Raw genomic sequence first — 18,144 nt, forward strand, 5'->3', positions numbered from 1 at the left:
TTTATTTTTGGGACTACCACTCACCTGTACCTCTCATTGATGGTGGACATGACCAGGGACCCTGCAGGAGGGTGCACGTACAGGTATTCAAACCGTTTTGCAGGGATGTAGTACTTCTTTTCCAACTTCTTAGATGTGGATGGAATGGAAGATGGCGTCTGACATACAGACTTGGCGATCTTTAGGACCCCTGGGTGGACGGAACATGCAACCTGGGCTGGGGCGGAGGAGGGGATGACGTTGAAGCTGTCATTGGACTCCTCAGCTAGCTCCTCGACCTCCAAATTCAGGCTGGTAGCCACCCTCTTGAGCAGGGCTTGGTGTTCACTGAAGTCGTTGGGGGGCCATTGGTTTGTGAGGGCCCCGTCACCGCCTCATCCAAGGACGATGAGAATATCTGCACCACTGGAGGATGGGGAGCACCCCTTGCTCAATTGGGGACTGCTCTGCGGTCACCAGAGACTGCTGCAAAGCTCCCGCATTGGACTTGGCACCACGCTCCGACTCCAGTTCCAGCTGCACTGGCAGTAGGTTGTCCGATGCAGCCTGGGAGGCGCGATGGGAGTACAGTGCCGGCATAACAGGTACTCCCCATGGCAGGATCCAGCCCATGGGACTGCCATCCCCATGGAGCAGTGGGCCCCGCGCCACTCCCAGAAGTGGCCAGCACCATGTCCCTGTGGCCCCGGGGGGAGAGGGAACAGAAGGCTCCGCACTGCTCTTGCCTGTGGGTACCTCCCCTGAAGCTCCCATTGACTGGGAATAGGTGTGGGGGAAAATTATGAGTTTAGGCTTTTCTGCTTGGCCTGGGCCCGCCCGGCGACTGACAGGCCCAAAACCCGAGCTGAGTTATGTATTGTGCTCCCTGACAAAGGTGGTCAGGGGTTGTGACGCGGGGAGGGGGGGCCAGAGAGCAAGCGACGGAAAGCCCCAAAACCAGGACCAATTCATAATATGTGCCTACTGCTGTTAAAATATAATAGCCGCTTATGTGAAGCAATAAGGTGACCTATAACTGTGAATCAATCATAGACCATACCTCCCCCTACTCCATTTGTGTAACCATGTCACCCCCTACCCCATTTGTGTAACTACCCCATTATGTAACTGGACCCCATAAAAGGGCAATTGTGCAATAAGCACCCAATAAAACCCAAAGGACCGTAACTCAAATTGCACCCATACTGGGGGGAGGTGGCAAAAGAACGATGGAAAGTACCAAGAGACCCTAACTCTCTAATTCCTAATAAGGTTGTTATCTACATGTGTATAACTTAATTCCTAATACGGACAATTATTACTTAACTGTGTGTAATTTGTTTGCGGTTTTAAGGTCTAAAAGGCTGCTGCGCGCTTATCATCAGGGGAGCAGTTCCAATACTGCTACCCTCAACGCGTTGGTGTGTTATCAATGGGCCTCAGGCTTGAGTCTCTCAACTAAAAGTGATGCGTGGGTGAATTTTCCACAACATGGGGAACCATGGCCAACGGGAGCTTCAGGGGAGGTACTCACAGGTAAGAGTGGCATGCAGAGCCCTCTGCCCCTCCCTGCCCTAGGGACCACAGGGACCTGGTGCCAGCCAGTTCCTGGAGCGGCGCGGGGCTGGGGGCCTGTCCTGGCCCCGGTGCATGCCACTGCCACCCCGGAGCTGCTACAGGTAAGCGGTGCAGGGTCAGAGCCCAAACCCCTCCTACACCCTGCCCCTCAACTCCCTTCCCTGAGCCCCCTCCTGCACCCCAAGTCACCACCCTGAGCCTCCTGCTGCACCCCACATTCCACCCTGCACCCCTGCTGCACCCCACACCCCTCCTGCACCCAAACCCCCTGCTGCACCTCGCACCCCTCCCTGCACCAGTGCCCTGAGCTTCCTCCCACACTGTGCATCCCTTCTGCATCCCGACCCCCCCTTCCCTGAGCCCCCCATACACCCTGCACTCTTTCTGCACCCCTACCCTCTTCTGAGCCCCCCTCGCACACCTTGCCCCTCTCCTCTGCCCCAATTCCTTGCCCTGAGCCCCTTCCTGCACACCACACCCCCTCTCACACCCTGCACTCTCTCCTGCACCCCAATCCCCTGCCCCAGCCCTACGTTCATAGCGCTGCATACAATTTCTCCACCCAGATGTGGCCCTCGGGCCAAAAAGTTTGCCCACCCCTGTCTCACAGGTTCCAGTATTGCCACTGGGTGGGCCATTGCCCTTGACCCCATGCCGGTGCCGTAGGAATTTGACAAGTTCCCAACTGGGAGGCAATTCGCCTTTTACTGGGGAAGGGCTGAACTGGCCCTCCGACCCTGACCACTGCCCTTCTGGTGACCAAGGCAGGGCCGTCGAAACCTGAGTCTGTCGACTGACCCTCCTCGGCAACTGGTGTAGAGAAGGCAAGGACCAGCACCTGCCTGCACAACGGTACCAGGGCCCTGGTGACTGGTGACATGACCAGGAGTGGTTCCATACTGTAGGGGATCGAAGCCTGGGAGACTTGTGAGGTGATGGTGACTGGCGTCTTGGCGATCTCGGGTGGGAGGATTGACGGTACCATGCATATGGGGATCGGCGTTGTGACTCTGCAGCCCCGTGTCTTGTTGGTGGGGGTCGTGGAGTCAGAGACCTGGGCCTCCTAACTGGAGACTGAGACTGCGGTGCTGGAGTCCTGGGCTGCGGTGAAGGGGAACGATGCCCTGCCACCCTCCCGAGTTGGAGTTGGGTCCCTGGCTTGGCTAGGGGGTCTGACCACAGCAGTACCCTGGAGAGCCTCCGTGGCGGACACAAGGTCTAACATAGGTCCTTTGCCCAAAGTTCCCTTCTTGTGTGGTACTACAAACCAGTCAACTTAGACCGCTTCTTCGGTACCGGTGAGGGGAAATGGTGCCGGGCAGATTCCAGTGCCGGCAGTCCACTGCAAGCCGAAGCACCAGGCGCGGAGTCTGAGTGCAAGGGCTCCACTGCCGGTCGCAGAGCAGCCTCCATCAGGAGGGCTTTCAATCAAATGTCCTGCACTTTTTGAGTCCAGGGATGAAAGTTTTTGCAGATCTGGCACTTGTCTTTTCTATGGGATTCCCCCAGACACTTGAAACAGCTCTCGTGAGGGTCACTGATAGGCATCGGCCAGCTGCACTCAGAAGATGGTTTGAAGCCTGGGGAACGGGGCATGCCCCGCTCTGGAACAAAGTACTGAACTACTACTACTAAAACACTTAACAGCTAAGTAACCACTGACTAAATACCGAAGGACAACAATCTGAACCGCGAAGAACCACTAATACTCTTGCAATGCAAGACCAGGCACTCCAGCCGTCACAGGCAATAAAAAGGAACTGAGAGGGCATAGGGCTGGCGACGCTTGATATATCACCACATGAGTGCATCGCTCCAGAGGGCGCCACAGCCAGCCCTACGGATACCATTAAGGCAGAAATCTCCAACTGTGCATGTGGGCACACTCATCTAAAATGCAGTGGACATGAGCAAGCACTCAAAGAAGTAGTTACCGTCTCCAGCACTTGTGACCAATGGCTATTGTGTGATTTCAGCAGCAGCATAGCAGTTATGTTCATTATTGCGTACGCAAAACATCACCCTTACACAGTGCTCCCATCAGCAGCGATTCTCTCTTCCTTCACACATGCACACGCTCATTTTTTAAAGACTACACACCTATACTATTAACTAATTTGTAGTTTATTTTTTCCCCATATCCCCCCATACCGACTGGACACACACATTCGACAGCATACTTTGCTGCTTTTCCACCAAAGCACTGCTTTCCTTTTTGTTTTTATGTCTGTCCGATGAGAGCCCGTCTCTGTTGAGAGAAAGACTGCTTGTGTTGAACCAAAATGGAAGTTTATGTCATACCAAAATGGGAGGCTTGACACAAAATTTTTTCTGACAAAGAACTTTTGAAGTCTATTTAATGTTAAAATAATTTCAGGGCACCACTCGAGTGTAACTCTTCAGTATTTCAATTCCTTACCATTTCTGTTTAGAGTTACTTTGTGGTGTTCTCTAAGTTGGAGAAAATACTGACATCTTTCTGTAGGAAGCAGGACTGGTGGGATGGGATGAAGTAACTTTCTATTCAGTAAAACCAGACCACTGGCATGCACATTTATTTGGGGGGGTTTAATCATAAAATCCTACACAGTCTGAGCAGCCCCCTCTTCCTGGAGGGATTATTCTGTTGTCGTTCGTTTCCATGAGGGTTTTCCCCCTCTCCCTCGTTCTAGTTCCGAGTCCGCCACTTGACTAGTTGTTTGGTGCCAAGGAGTTATAGAAATATAAATCCACTTAAAGGAAAATACTCCATCTTCCTGTTCTGTGGCATAAATTTTCTGTCACTTGGCGACAGATTAGACATGCTTCCTGAGGCAGCACTGTCAGGAGAGGGTCACTTGGAGTGAACGTGCCCCTCCTCTCTCAAAGCACAAGAAACAAGAAAACCCAGGCTTTTGCTGGCTGAAATGTTTAGCCAATCACTCTGTATTTTGATGGTGCATTCTTTCAGCAGCATGTCACACACTCTTTACTGGAAACTTCCCCTACTACCCCTCCAAGAGTCATACTGCAACCAGCACATACATAAAACACTCACCAAAATATGTTTCTATTCTCAGAACAGCTTTCCTCTTAAAATTAATATACAGAGATCATTGACCCTAAAAACTGTTGAGTAAAATGCTGTCTTTAACAGTGAGGATTAATTAGATTCTTTATTAAAATGATCAATTTCTAGGAATTAATTTAATTTCTTAACAGGAGCAGAGGTAACAGGAGATTTAGGTACCATTTTCAAAAGCACATAAGTGACTTCGAAGCTTACATCCCATCTTAAAATGCAACTTGGGCATTTAGGAGCTTAAGTCTCACTGAAAGCCAAAATCGCTTTTGCAAATGGAACTTAGGTGCTTTTGAAAATGTTCCTCTTCGCAAACAGAAAATGGGTAACACACAAGCACATAATACACAAGGCTACCATCACAGAACTCTGCTAACACACCTGAACTTTGCCATGCATTATCACTGCTGTCCTGGCCCCAAGCCTCTCAAGCAGAAACTGAATCACAAACACCTGCACAGCAGTGTCTGTGATATAAATGAAAACTGACAATGAAACCACTGAACTCATTTTCAGCTTTGACATAAGACATACAGGAATCCATGCATTCACTGCTTTAGCTTACTATTGCACTAGACCCTGCATTTCTGCAAATAGAAAAGATTTCAATTTTACATTTCCAAGAAAGAGTTTCATTTTCATTTATAATTAGTAGGGCTGTCAAGCAATTAAAAAAATTATTTGCGATCAATTGCACTGTTAAACAATAATAGAATACCATTTAAATATTTTTGGATGTTTTCTATTTTCAAATATATTTATTTCAATTACAACATAGAATACAAAGTGTACAGTGCTCACTTTATATTTATGTTTTAATACAAGTATTTGCACTAAAAAACAAAAGAAATAGTATTTTTCAATTCACTTAATACAAGTACTGTAGTGCAATCTCTTCATGAAAGTTGAACTTACAAATGTAGAATTATGTACAAAAAAACCTGAATTCAAAAATAAAACAATGTAAAAATATAGAGCCTGCAAGTCCACCCAGTCCTACTTCTTGTTCAGCCAATCGCTCAGACAAGTCTGTTTACATTTGCAGAAGATAATGTTGCTCACTTCTTGTTTACATCATCTCCCGAACGTGACAACAGGCGTTCGCATGGCACTGTTGTAGCTGGCATTGCAAGATATTTATATTTCTTTTGTTTATCATTTTTACAATGTAAATATTTGTAATCAAAAATACACACTTTGATTTCAGTTACAACACAGAATACAATATCTATGAAAATGTAGAAAAAATCCAAAACATTTAAATAATTTTCCATTTGTATTCTATTTAACAGTGCAATTAAAACTGCAATTAATCATGATTAATGTTTTTAATCACGATTAATTTTTTTCAGTTAATCACGTGAGTTAATTGCTATTAATCGACAGGCCGGATAAGTAGTACACTGCTTGGCATTTCCTTACCACCCTCAGCATATTGTAGAAGCAGCAGATATCTATCTGGGAGAGGTCTGAGTGGGTTCTGCTGAGTTGATGTGGTACAAAGAATGGTTACTTGCTTTACTGCAACTGTAGTTCTTTGAGCTGTTTTGCCCGTGGGGATCCCACTCAATGTGCATGTGCGCCTCCAGTGTGCAAGTCCCTTGGACTTACAAGATGCATGCACACCATGAGCAGGATCCAAACAAAACATCTCAAAGCACAATTTTCTGTCCCAACTCCTTTAAAATGAAGACCCACAGATGGACCGGAAACCACCGAGAAAGCTAGTGAGCCATCACACTGAAGGTCGAAAGTCACACGTTCCTAGCACTGAACGCAGCCCTAGAAGTGCTTTAATCTCTATTACTGCTATTTAGGTGACTGAACGAGTGTAGCACTTCAAAGCCATGCCTACGATGTGCAGGGCTTCACACCCCGTACTGTTGTTTTGGAAGCATTAATGAAATGAGCCTTCTTATTGTTTTACATTTCACAGATGGGACACTGAGGCACAGAGAGGTTATCACACTGCAATCCTAAGGCAGCCCTGGAGACAGAACCCATACCTTCTGCCCTTTAGCACTCTAACCTCAGTCATCTCCTTGACCCACCTCCATCTGACGCTCTCCTTACATCTCCCTGTGCCTGGAACAGCCTCTGGAACAACAGCCACTAACAGCCCTCCAACTCACCTTTCAGGAAACTTCTAAAAACGCAACCATTCCTGCACGCACATTAACACAGCCATACCCCCTTTGTGCATGGCCTGTACTGTCTTTGCTTGTGCTTTTAGACTGTCAGCCCTTCTGGTCAGGGCACTGACCTTCCCCCTGTGCAGCCCTGTGCACAGCATAAACAATTGCTAGGAACAGACCGCACTGAGGAGATTCTCGCAGTAAGTAATACACACAACAAAGGAGCAGGAGAAAGGGAGACATTTTAAATGCTATTAATGTGATTCTGATGGTTACAAATTTAGGTATACAGCTTTAATACCCTGCATAATAAGGCCTATGACTCCCATTGTCATTAGTATGCCTCATGCAGCTGAATCCCTAAGATTCCTGTTGAGTGTGTATGCCCCAGAAATAACTCCCACTGCAACTGTTTTCTCTGTTCATGCGAAGGCTGGTGGGAGACTGCAGTCCTATATACTGCAGGCCCTAGAACCATTTGTATAGGTGGCAGCCTGGAAAATACTAGCGCTCTATGGGTTAAAAGATGTTGCTTGTTACAGATTTAGCCCATTACCTGATGCACTGGAACTACAGTGTAGGATGTTAAATTTTAATTGCTGAAGTTGATGCTATTCAGTTTGACAAGCAATAAAGTGGCATGTCATAAATTTAACATGTTTGCTCTGCTGTCTTACAGAGCTAAGAATTTTTGGTCTTGGTGAATGGCCTGACAAAAAGCTTGCAGGCAAGCACCATTCCTTTATTTCACTCAGGATTGTATACCTGTAACTTAGAATCATAGAATCTTAGATCTGGAAGGGACCTTGAGAGGGCATCTAGTCCAGTCTCCTGCACTCCTGGCAGGACTAAGTATTATCTAGATCGGGGTGGGCGAACTACGGCCCACGGGTCACATCCGGCCCTCGAGTTCCCGGTGGGGAGCACCCGGGGTCTGGGCATGGCCCCACTCCGGTGCTCCAGCCAGGGAGCAGGGGCTGCTCCATGTGGCCCCCGGAAGCAGCAGCCTGGCCCTTCTCCAGCTCCTACGCATAGGGACAGCTGGGGGGCTCCACTCTGCAAGCTGCCCCCGCCCCAAGCGCTGCACCCGCAGCTCCCATTGGCCAGAAACTGCAGCCAATAGGAGCTGCAAGGGTGGTGCTAGCGGATGGGGCAGCATGTGGGGCAGCGTGCGGAGCCACCTGGCCACACTTCTGCATAGGCGTCAGAGAAGGGATATGCTGCTGCTTCCATGAGTAGCTTGAGGTAAGTGCCGCCTGCACCCAAGCCTCCCCCCGCACCCAAACGCCAGTCCTGATCCCCCCTCCCACCCTCTAAACCTCTCGATCCCAGCCCGGAGCACCCTCCTACACCACAAACCTCTCATTCCCAGCCCCACCCACAGAGCCTCCACCCCTTCCCGCATTCCAGCCCCTTGCTCCAGCCCTGATCCCCTTTCTACCCTCTGAATCACTTGGTCTCAGCCCAGAGCATCCTCCTACATCCCAAACTCCTCATCCCCAGCCAGAGCCCCCACCCCTCCCTGGCCCAGCCTAGAACTCCCTCTCTCACCCTCAATTCCTCATTTCTGGTCCCACCCCTGAGCCCGCACCCCCAATCAGAGCCCTCACCCTCTCCCGCATCCCAATCCCAATTTTGTGAGCATTCACAGCCTGCCATACAATTTCTATTCCCAGATGTGGCCCTCAGGCCAAAAAGTTTGTCCACCCCTGATCTAGACTATTCCTGACAGGTGTTTGTCTAACCCATTCTTAAAAATCTCCAATGACAGAGATTCCACAACCTCCCTAGGCAATTTATTCCAGTGCTTAACCACCCTGACAGTTAGAATGTTTTTCCTAATTCCCAGCCTAAACCTCCCTTGCTACAATCTAAGCCCATTGCTTCTTGTCCTATCCTCAGAGGTTAAGAAAAACTATTTTTCTCCTTCCTCCTTGTAACACTTTTTACATACTTGAAAACTGTTATAGCTCCTCTCAGTCTTCCTTTTTCCAGACTAAACAAACCCATTTTTTTCAATCTTCCCTTACAGATCATGTTTTCTAGTTTTGCTGCTTTTCTCTGGACACAATACTCCATTTGAGGCCTATTCAGAGCAGAGTAGAGCAGAAGAATGACTTCTCATATCTTATTTACAACACTCCTCCTAACACATCCCAGAATTATGTTCGCTTTTTTTGCAACAGTGTTACACTTTTGACTCATATTTAGCTTGTGATTCACTATGACCCCCAGATCCCTTTCCACAGTTCTCCTTCCTAGGCAATCATTTCCCATTTGGTATGCGTGCAACTGATTGTTCCTTCCTAAGTGGAGTACTTTGCATTTGTCCTTATTGAATTTCATCCTATTTACTTCAGACCATTTCTCCAGTTTGTCCAGATCATTTTGAATTTTAATCCTATCCTCCAAAGCACCTGCAACCTCTCCCAGCTTGGTAACGTCCACAAACTTTATAAGTGTACTCTCTATCCCATTATCTAAATCATTGATGAAGATACTGAACTGAACTGGACCCAGAACTGATCTCTGCAGGACCCCACTCGATATGCCCTTCCAGCATGACTGTGAACTACTGATAAATACTCTCTAGGAACCATTTTCCAACGAGTTTTGCATCCACCTTATAGTAGCTCCATCTAGGATGCATTTCCCTAGTTTGTTTATGAGAAGGTCATGCCAGACAGCATCAAATGATTTACAAAATCATAGAATATTAGGGTTGGAAGTGACCTCAGGAGGTCATTTACTCCAACCCCCTGCTCAAAGCAGGACCAACACCAACTAAATCATCCCAGCCAAGGCTTTGTCAAGTCGGGCCTTAGAAACCTCTAAGGACAGAGATTCCATCACCTCCCTAGGTAACCCATTCCAGCTTAGTGACATCTGCGAACTTGCTGAGGGTGCAATCCATCCCATCATCTAGATCATTAATGAAGATGTTGAACAAAACCAGCCCCAGGACCGACTCACCACTGGGGTACTCCGTTTGCTACTGGCTGCCAACTAGATACTGAACTGTTGATCACTACCCATTGAGCCCGACAATCTAGCCAGTTTTCTATCCACCTTATAGTCCATTGATCCAGTCCATTGATCCAGTCCATACTTCTTTAACTTGCTGGCAAGAATTATAGAATATCAGGGTTAGAAGTGACCTCAGGAGGTCATCTAGTCCAACTCCCCACCCAAAGCAGGACCAATCCCCAGGCAGATTTTTGCCCCAGATCCCTAAATGGCCCCCTCAAGGATTGAACTCACAACCCTGGGTTTAGCAGGCCAATGCTCAAACTACTGAGCTATCCCTGTGGAATACCATGGGAGATAGTATCAAAAGCTTTGCTAAAGTTAAGATCTATCATGTCTACCACTTTCCCCATATCCACAGAGCCAGTTATATCATCATAGAAGGCAATCAGGTTGGTCAGGCATGACTTGCCCTTGGTGAATCCATGCTGACTGTTCCTCATCTCCTTCCTCTCCTTCAAGTGCTTCAAAATGGATTCCTTGAGGACCTGCTCCATGATTTTTCCAGGGACTGAGGTGAGGCTGGCCAGTCTGTAGTTCCCCGGCTTCTCTTCTTCCCTTTTTTAAAGATGGAACACTATATTTGCCTTTTTCCAATCGTCCGGGACCTCCCCCGATTGCCACAAGTTTTCAAAGATAATGGCCAATGGCTCTGCAATCACATCAGCCAACTCTCTCAGCACCCTTGGATGCATTAGATCTGGACCCACAGACTTGTACATGCCCAGCTTTTCTAAATAGTCCTTAACCTGTTCTTTCACCAGTGAGGGCTGCTCACCACCTCCTTAAAGGCAAGATATACCACGTCTACTGCTTCCCCCTTTCCACAAGGCTTGCTACCCTCTCAAAGAAAGCTGTTCTTTCACCAGTGAGGGCTGCTCACCACCTCCTTAAAGGCAAGATATACCACGTCTACTGCTTCCCCCTTTCCACAAGGCTTGCTACCCTCTCAAAGAAAGCTATCTTCCAACTTAAGGGAAAGAATGAAAAACAAAAAAGGATGGACCCATTGTAACAGCTTCTGTAACCCGTTGGAACCCATCCTTCTGCAGAGTGCGTATCACAGAGCCAAATAAGATACCCATAAAATGCCACATAAACCTCTGAATGGCCAAGGCTAAGAGGAAAACATGTTGCAACAATGAACATTTTGTATTGACAAGAACATTACTGCATCCTGGCAAGTGAGCCAGCCAGAAGCCTCCATTTGGCAGTCTCTATTGGGGTGCCTAAATATGGATTCAGGAACCTACATTTAGGTACCCAGGGTGGAAAAATTTGACCTCAGAAAATGGCTTGCCTTAAAACCTGTACTACGCAGTGGTAGCTTTGTTTAGAACACATAGGAAAACAGAAGCCCTTATTTCTAACTATTATCTTGACTCTTCTGAAGTCGGAATTCAGATCACACTTTGACAGCTGGCTTGCAAACAGCTAACGTCCAGCATCCTACACAAGGATCAAACCACCACTACACACTTATAGTATAAGGCTGTGCTAATTTTGCGATAGCAGATAAGCCACGGTAAGATGCTGCCCTTTACAGGATATTCTTCTACCACCATTAAATGGCTTAAAGAAGTTGGTAGTTTTAAAGCCTTTACTCTTCAGCACCATCAACACTATCCTAATCAACAGTTTTCAAAGGATTTCATGGCAAATGCATGCTGCACTCGAAACTCCAGTTCTTCTGCCTTCAACCTAAGGAGAGAGGGCAGCCCACAAAGCACAGAGGGAGACCCACTGCCTAAGCCTATGGGGACACACTGGTTCTTTTGCCAGGACAGCTCAGACTCCTTTCTTCACTCCATACAGCGTTCTGCAGCTAGAGGAGTGTCATGCACACGTCAATACTCCCCCAAAACAGCATGAAATTCCACCTCATCCCTACTTACTGTTCTGCACAGCTCTGCCTGCCTATATCCCATCTCTCCCTCTGCCCACTGCTCTCCTGCTCCTCCACCCACAGTCAGCTTTGTGCTTTGTACATGCTGATCCCTAGGTCTGGAACAACCCCCCTTTGCCTGTACTCCTAGGCTCCACACTCCTCTCCCCTCTTCTGCCTTGCCTCGTTGGGGCATGCTACCCTCATCCCACCTTAAACTGCAGCTCTTCAAATATCAGAACTCAGGAGCATTTTTTACAGTATAATGCAGCCCCTGCTACCTTTGCTTGTTCCAACTCTTGTGTTCCCCCCCTTTCCTCCATGCCCTCCCCCACCATTACCTGTTCTTGATTTCTGTGTCTGGCACAGACTGCAAGATCTGCAGCGCTGGCATCACATCTCATTTTCTTTCTTTCTCTCCCTCTCTCTCTCAAGCCGTGCAAGGAGATGGCACTAGAGAAGCACTTTTCCTCCCATTCTGAGCTCTCCATTTATAAATTACATACCTCATTAAGGCTTGGACCCCAAGAACAGCCACAGAGAAGGGGATGCACTGGAGAGGCCAGGTCCCAGAATCCTTAGAGTGGCTGTTCCTAGCTAAAGACAATGAACATGACACAGGAGGTAAGCACTGGAGTCACCACACCAATGACCAGACACGTCCTGATATCATGCCAGCATGCGGAAACTTCCTGTGAGATTTGCACCAGATCAAGTAAAGCAATAAACATGGAAATAGTCCTATATTTGGAGAATAACCTAAAGAGCTAAGATGAGTAATTTTATACACCCTAGCAGCTTATATTGTTCTTTATGCTTTTCTGAGCAGGTTAAAGTGGCTGTGAAAAGAGGCTGTTTAACTGCACAGTGTAAAGAAAAAAAATCTTATAAAAGCCACACAAAAAAATAAAGTTGGTGATTTCATGTTTGTTTCTTTTTTAATCTATGCAAATAGAAAGAGACAGCCAGGAGAAAGTGGGTAAGGATTGTCTGTCTGTGGATTTGCATCTTGATAACTCAACCAGTTCACTTTTAAAGCTCAGACCAGGGATAGGCAAACTTTTTGGCCCGAGGGCCACATCTGGGTATGGAAATTGTATGGTGGGCCATGAATGCTCACAAAAATGGGGGTTGGAGTGTGTGTGGGGGGGGTGAGGGCTCCGGCTGGGGATGCAGGCTCTGGAATGGGGATCACAGCTGGGGCAGGTGGTTGGGGCATGGGAAGGAGTCAGAGGTGCAGGCTCTGGCCAGGCGGCTCTGCACGCTGCCCTGTCTGCAGGCACCGCCCCTGCAGCTCCCATTGGTCATTGTTCCTGGCCAATGGGAGCTGCGGGGGTGGTGCATGGGGCAGGGGCAGCATACAGTGCCCCCTGGCTGCCCCTACGCATAGGCGCCGGAGGAGGGACATGCCACTGATTCCAGGAGCCATGGCAAACACGGAGCAGGGCAAGCCCCCAATCCTGTACCCTGGTGGGAGCTTCAGGGACAGATGAAAACTTCTGAAGGGCCGGATGCAGCCCTTGGTCATAGTTTGCCCACCCCGGCTTAGACTGTGTATTTAGTGTAGTCGCTAATGAGGGCAAGGTCCAAGTGCTTTGAAGAAGCCCTTAAAGAGTTCTAAGTGACTGAAAACAAAGCCATGACCATGCACACCACTTCACTGAGATCACTGTTCTTGAACACAGAATTCCCTCCCTTCCCCATGCTTTTGCATCTTGCAAATAAGTGTTGGGTTGGGGAGAAGCCACTTGTGCTGTTCAGCTGTAAGCCCTCGCTACAGCATGGCGTGCAGTGGCTTTGGACCTACCTCTGTGCTGCAGAGATCTGTCACTGTACAAGGGGGCTGCTCTTTGAAAGAAGCATCAGCTTGAATGCAAGCAGCTGCCAGATGTAAACAGAATGCATTCTGCAGTAGGGTTAAAGGACTTCAGTGTAAAGCTTACTCAGTACTTTTGAGACCTCCCTAGGAAAAGGTCAAAGGCTCTTCAGGAGGTGCGAGTGGGGAGGTAAGAGTGATTCATGCTCACAATCAGACTACTTGAATCTTAGGTTTCATCACAGCAGAGATCATGGAAGGCTAACATGACAGGTGCTGCTTATAAAAGACTTGCCCCTCAGGGCTAGTCTACGCTAGAAACGCTATAGCAGTGCAGCTCCACCGTCATCACAATAAACCCATCTCTGCGAATAGCATCAGCTAGGTAGTTGGAGAGCTCTCCTGCTGACATAGCGCTGTCCACACCAGCAGGTAGGTCGGTGCAATGTACCTCACACCCGTCAGCAAAGTACGTTATACTGACATAAGCCCTCAGCCTATGTCTACCCTGTAGTAAAAGACCATGGCTGACCCAGGTCAGCTGGTTCGGGCTTGGGGAGCTAAACACTGCAGTGTAGACATTGAGGCTCATGCTGGAGCATGGGCTCTGAAACCCAGCAAGGGGAGGGAGGGGTCTCAGGGCCTGGGCGCCAGACCCAGTGTTTACCCTGCAAATTTTAGCCTCGCAGTCCAAGCCTCACAAGCCCAAATCAACTGACTCGAGCTCGGAGACTCTGTGCCTCAGGTTTTTCATTGCAATGCAGACATACGCTTAATGACTGTCTCTGTGCAGGCAAGCTTGTTCCTCCAAACATCCCATGGGAGAACTCCCTTTGCGCTGGTGATTAATACACTCCTCACAATGCTGTGCACAAGACTGAGACTTACATAGATTCTACCCAAGAAAGCCAATGCCTCCTGCTCTTCCCTTGAGTACAAAAGAACATAAGAACGGCCGTACTGGGCCAGACCAAAGGTCCATCCAGCCCAGTATCCTGTCTACTGACAGTGGCCAATGCCAGGTGCCCCAGAGGGAGTGAAGCTAACAGGCAATGATCAAGTGATCTCTCCCCTGCCATCCATCTCCACCCTCCGACAAACAGAGGCTAGGGACACCATTCCTTACCCATCCTGGCTAATAGCCATTAATTGACTTAACCAGTCCATTAGAATTTATCTAGTTCTCTTTTAAACCCTGTTATAGTTCGAGCCTTCACAACCTTCTCAGGTAAGGAGTTCCACAAGTTGACTCTGTGCTGTGTGAAGAAGAACTTCCTTTTATTTGTTTTAAACCTGCTGCCCATTAATTTCATTTGGTGGCCCCTAGTTCTTATATTATGGGAACAAGTAAATAACTTTTCCTTATTCACTTTCTCCCACACCACTCATGATTTTATATACCTCTATCATATCCCCCCCTTAGTCTCCTCTTTTCCAAGCTGAAGAGGCCTAGCCTCTTTAATCTTTCCTCATATGGTACCCTCTCCAAACCCCTAATCACTTTAGTTGCCCTTCTCTGAACCTTTTCTAATGCCAGTATATCTTTTTTGAGATGAGGAGACCACATCTATACGCACTATTCAAGATGTGGGCATACCACAGATGTATATAAGGGCAGTAAGATATTCTCCGTCTTATTGTCTAGCCCCTTTTTAATGATTCCTAACATCCTGTTTGCTTTTTTGACTGCCTCTGCACACTGCTTGGATGTAGAGTAACCAGATGTCACTATTTTATAGGGACAGTTCCAATATTTGGGGCTTTTTCTTCCATAGGCGCCTATTACCCCCTATCCCCATCCCGATTTTTCACACTTGCTGTCTGGTCACCCTAAGTGGATGTCTTCATAGAACTATCCATGATGACTCCAAGATCTCTTGCCTGATCAGTTGTAGCTAAATTAGCCCCCATCATATTGTATGTATAGTTGGGGTTATTGTTTTCTAGCATGCATTACTTTACATTTATCCACATTACATGGATGCCATTTTGTTGCCAAATCACTTAGTTTTGTGAGATCTTTTTGAAGTTTTTCACAGTCTGCTTTGGTCTTAACTATCTTGAGCAGTTTAGTATCATCTGCAAACTTTGCCACCTCACTTTTTACCCCTTTCTACAGATCATTTATGTAATATTTGGTTGTGAATAAACATTGAAAATACTGAACTGAAGGATTTTTTCTTCAATGAGTAAAAATCAGTTTTTGTAAAATTTCATTGGTTACCAAAGCATTTGTGTGGCATGGATCTGAATCTTGCTTTTAGGGCATCAGCACTCTAGGAGTAAAGGAGATAAGCCATCACTTATCCTTTAGACTCAACCACCAACTGGGGTTGTATAAATCAATAAGTAATCAATCTATCTAACTTCAGGCACCTTATAGCCAGGTTAGCAAAGCACTCAGCACTAAAGCCAGACCACTGGTTCCTGTTGTGAGTGACAACTCTGATGAGGTCATATCAATCAAATTCTGGCAATGCATGGAGGCAGTCAATGAACTCCTCCTAACACAGAGGTCTCTTCCCAGCAAAACTGTACAGTTTTCTAGAGCTGGCATCATTTCATAGGATGTAAAATATTTGCAGAATTGCACAATAGTGCCCTCCATCTACTCCCTGCAGCCAAAGTTCTGCCAGAACTTGGTGACTGATGTGCGACATAGCACAGTGCATCCCAAGATATTAATCAGAGCAGGGCCCAGAGAACCAGAGTGGGGCAGGACGTGGTAGGAATGCACATAAAAGTTGTTTTAAGCTAAAAATCTGTGGAATGCCTTTCTCATCTTGGCAACTTGAGGAGTACTTCTGAACTCCTCCTCACAGCAAATACCCTAGATTTTAACTCCACTTAACCCGGTTTAATCTCTATAGCTATGTATGTGGAGAGGATGTGGGACATGCTCACGTCGGTCAAAGACAGCTATTCTACACAAGTAGTTTCATGTAAATTTATGTTTTCTTATTGTCAGTTGTAGGAGCGTGCCTACAAGAGTTGTTTTTTACAGCCCCGCCCCCCAAATATGCAAGATCAACTTCCATGTGTTAACAGAAATTACAGCATGCACCAAACACAGAGCATCTCCTCACTGCAGAGCATTATAACCATGCAAACATAAGCACTGGAGGAGGTAAAGATAAAATAAGAACTGTTCTATTCAGAGACAAACCTCCCACTAGTAGAAAAATCCACCTCATGCTAGCCAATTATTTCAATTAGTTTATCATCGGAAAAGGCAGTCGGCTGCTAAAAATTAAACAGAAATGATGAGTGTTCCCAGTCCCAGAGTTAGAGATGTGAGCAGCATGCTGAAAACAAATCAGTAAGTCATTAAGGCCTTCCACATCAGAGCCATGCCTGCCTGCTCCAGCTCCAACCCACAGAGTGATATCATGCATAATAGATGGGCTGAGAGTTCACAAACAGCTGTTCTACTTTCAGGTGAATTTCTGTGGCAGAAAGAAAAAATATGAAGTCAAATAAAATCGCAGACATTTAGTTTCCATATAGAACAAAATGGCATCTGAAAGCAATGAAACTCAGGAGTTTACAGTGAGACTGTTTTTAAAACACATTTTTCAGCCACATAGATTTATATTATATATCACATACACACAGCCCACCCCCCACAATGTTATGCACCTGCATACAGTATACTGCATGGAAACTGCACATAGAACTGGCTATAACTGCTAATTCTGCCACTTGTTCTGAAACCAAAACCCACAAATAGGCTAGCAAGCCATTAGTTGAAAGATTTTGTAATCAGACATCAACTTATCAGGCATTAGTAGCCTCTTTAGAGAAACAATCATTTCATTCCCTTAGGAATAAGTCTAATTCAGGCACTTCTTTCTTAAGCATATTCTGCTGTCAAACGCTCTCTCCTAAGTGCTGTTAAGTATTCCATACATGGAACACCACACTTTGATACAGTACACTATTACATTTACATATGGCAGTTTATAATGTGATTACTTTTGGCGGTATTTCCATTACTAAAACTGGACCTTTTCTTGTTACTATTCTATACATGGTGCAGCACAAGCTGTCAGCTCAAATGCAATTGCATTTAGCATTTAACAGAAATGATCCTTGACATATCTTGCCTCTTTTTGATTTAGAACACTGAAGATGGCAAGAAGGTCATAAATTTGTAGAAATCAATTTCTGTAACCACTGAAATCCTTAAAAGGGGTTAATTACCTTGCCTTTGCTTCTTCCTACTGGTCTCTAATCAATGCAAGCCCCCTCCTCCCCCATCACTCTCTTTTCCTATTTCCCACATCCACACCTCTTCCAGATCCTTCCAGGTTACCCAGAATTCCCCCCTTTTTGCCCCACAGAAAATACTTTGCCATGTCTGTCTATGCCTCAGTGATCCCATTTGCAAAATGGGATATACAGACTGCCTTCCTCTTATCTAATGCTAGTCTTGTTCATTGAGGCCCCAGTCCTGCAGACACGAGTAATCTCATTGACCTCAATGACAGGTTTCAGAGTAGCAGCCGTGTTAGTCTGTATCCGCAAAAAGAACAAGAGTACTTGTGGCACCTTAAATAAATTTGTTAGTCTCTAAGGTGCCACAAGTACTATTGACCTCAATGAGCACCGCTGGATGCTTAGCACTTCTGAAAAGCAGGTCAGTTATTTGCACTTCAGAGCA

At 46.6% G+C, this 18,144-nt stretch overlaps 1 protein-coding gene and 1 long non-coding RNA gene across 3 annotated transcripts in view; one reads left to right on the forward strand and one right to left on the reverse strand.

Moving 5' to 3' along the window:
- The window catches only part of MFHAS1 (multifunctional ROCO family signaling regulator 1), a 157,346-nt gene that overhangs the window by 81,395 nt on the left and 57,807 nt on the right, over positions 1–18,144 (reverse strand). The window lies entirely within an intron of this gene.
- On the forward strand, positions 1,101–12,589 carry LOC127048488 (uncharacterized). The gene is made up of 2 exons (XR_007773680.1): positions 1,101–1,658; positions 12,101–12,589. It is a non-coding gene; the product is annotated as an uncharacterized LOC127048488 (long non-coding RNA).

The sequence above is a fragment of the Gopherus flavomarginatus genome, chromosome 3, assembly GCF_025201925.1.
Source record: "Gopherus flavomarginatus isolate rGopFla2 chromosome 3, rGopFla2.mat.asm, whole genome shotgun sequence".
Taxonomy (NCBI): domain Eukaryota; kingdom Metazoa; phylum Chordata; order Testudines; family Testudinidae; genus Gopherus; species Gopherus flavomarginatus.